The 2,291-nt window shown below is 40.1% G+C and overlaps 1 long non-coding RNA gene across 1 annotated transcript; it reads right to left on the bottom strand.

Moving 5' to 3' along the window:
- Positions 1 to 264: 264 nt before the first annotated feature.
- On the bottom strand, positions 265 to 1,266 carry LOC146742834 (uncharacterized). Its single transcript, XR_014929475.1, has 2 exons — positions 871 to 1,266; positions 265 to 352 (listed from the first exon to the last, which is right to left on the bottom strand). It is a non-coding gene; the product is annotated as an uncharacterized LOC146742834 (long non-coding RNA).
- Positions 1,267 to 2,291: the final 1,025 nt, after the last annotated feature.

Raw genomic sequence — 2,291 nt, 5'->3', positions numbered from 1 at the left:
ATCAATGTCAACATAGTTCGCTCATAAAAGACTCACAGATTCTAATTCAATGTACAAAATAAACTGAAACATTCTAATTTTGAAATTTTTTCACCATGTCAGACGATCGCTCTACTGAAATAATGACAATTTTGGACACGCATCAAAGTGAAGTCAATGGATAATTAGCATATCTAACAATAGAGTTTCCTAACCATTCTTCTCGTAACCGTTAGCTGAACAATTTACAATGACATTACTACTATACTTCTATACTACTATACCTTCTTTTTCTTTTTCTTCTGTCGTTGATACGGGAAATTTGGGTAGCCGCTCTTCGAATGATGATGTCGATACTTCCCGGTTCGATGTCCTGTCAATAAAAAATGTGGTATGTTTCAAAACTTGCATGGAGGCTTGCACTGCCTTGCCCGAGTATATAGCATAATCTGAATCTTTAAATGATAGTTATAGTTTTATATATAGTTGATTATTATTACAACTGTTTCTAAGCTGTTGTGTTGTATTGTATGTTCCAAATACAACAAAGCATTCAAACTATCATTAATTCTTGTATATTGTTTGTATAGGTTTTTTAAAGAGTTTTTGCAAGAGCAACAGAAACCTACTTTATTAGGTGGTACAGATGCCATTCGTGGTTAGCCACCCATTGTGATACTTTTACAGTGTTCATTGTTGTTCATTTTTTCAATCATTCTATGGTCTAATTTATTTTAATTTTTTTGACAATGGATTAACAAAGATTATGTAATCAATTTTAAAATCAGGTAAATGAGTGAGGCTATTTTACATGATAATCATACCAGTTATACATGTACTACTATTATGCAAGTTTTAATTATGTATTATTGAATAGTCATAATATCTTACCTTTGCCGTCACATCCCATGCACCAAATTAATTCAGTTCAAGTGTGATTACATCACCCTATCATACGTTTATTTCTTTGCAATTGCTATACAGTTTACAACAGACAAGTGTGATTATATGAAATAACTAACAAGTACTCTAATTAGGGGACGCGACTAACAAGTACTCTAATTAGGGGACGCGACTAACAAGTACTCTAATTAGGGGACGCGACTAACAAGTACTCTAATTAGGGGACGCGACTAACAAGTGATCTAATTAGGGGGGACGCGACTAACAAGTGATCTAATTAGGGGGGACGCGACTAACAAGTATTCTAATTAGGGGGGACGCGACTAACAAGTGATCTAATTAGGGGGGACGCGACTAACAAGTGATCTAATTAGGGGGGACGCGACTAACAAGTGATCTAATTAGGGGGGACGCGACTAACAAGTGATCTAATTAGGGGGGACGCGACTAACAAGTGATCTAATTAGGGGGGACGCGACTAACAAGTACTCTAATTAGGGGACGCGACTAACAAGTACTCTAATTAGGGGACGCGACTAACAAGTACTCTAATTAGGGGACGCGACTAACAAGTACTCTAATTAGGGGACGCGACTAACAAGTACTCTAATTAGGGGACGCGACTAACAAGTACTCTAATTAGGGGACGCGACTAACAAGTACTCTAATTAGGGGACGCGACTAACAAGTACTCTAATTAGGGGACGCGACTAACAAGTACTCTAATTAGGGGACGCGACTAACAAGTACTCTAATTAGGGGACGCGACTAACAAGTACTCTAATTAGGGGACGCGACTAACAAGTGATCTAATTAGGGGGGACGCGACTAACAAGTGATCTAATTAGGGGGGACGCGACTAACAAGTATTCTAATTAGGGGGGACGCGACTAACAAGTATTCTAATTAGGGGGGACGCGACTAACAAGTGATCTAATTAGGGGGGACGCGACTAACAAGTGATCTAATTAGGGGGGACGCGACTAACAAGTGATCTAATTAGGGGGGACGCGACTAACAAGTGATCTAATTAGGGGGGACGCGACTAACAAGTGATCTAATTAGGGGGGACGCGACTAACAAGTGATCTAATTAGGGGGGACGCGACTAACAAGTGATCTAATTAGGGGGGACGCGACTAACAAGTGATCTAATTAGGGGGGACGCGACTAACAAGTATTCTAATTAGGGGGGACGCGACTAACAAGTGATCTAATTAGGGGGGACGCGACTAACAAGTGATCTAATTAGGGGGGACGCGACTAACAAGTGATCTAATTAGGGGGGACGCGACTAACAAGTGATCTAATTAGGGGGGACGCGACTAACAAGTGATCTAATTAGGGGGGACGCGACTAACAAGTGATCTAATTAGGGGGGACGCGACTAACAAGTGATCTAATTAGGGG

The sequence above is a fragment of the Saccoglossus kowalevskii genome, chromosome 5 (genome assembly GCF_978046115.1).
Source record: "Saccoglossus kowalevskii chromosome 5, keSacKowa6.1, whole genome shotgun sequence".
Taxonomy (NCBI): domain Eukaryota; kingdom Metazoa; phylum Hemichordata; class Enteropneusta; family Harrimaniidae; genus Saccoglossus; species Saccoglossus kowalevskii.
Note: the sequence above shows the minus strand (reverse complement) of the source record. Positions and strands in the feature narration are given on the sequence as shown.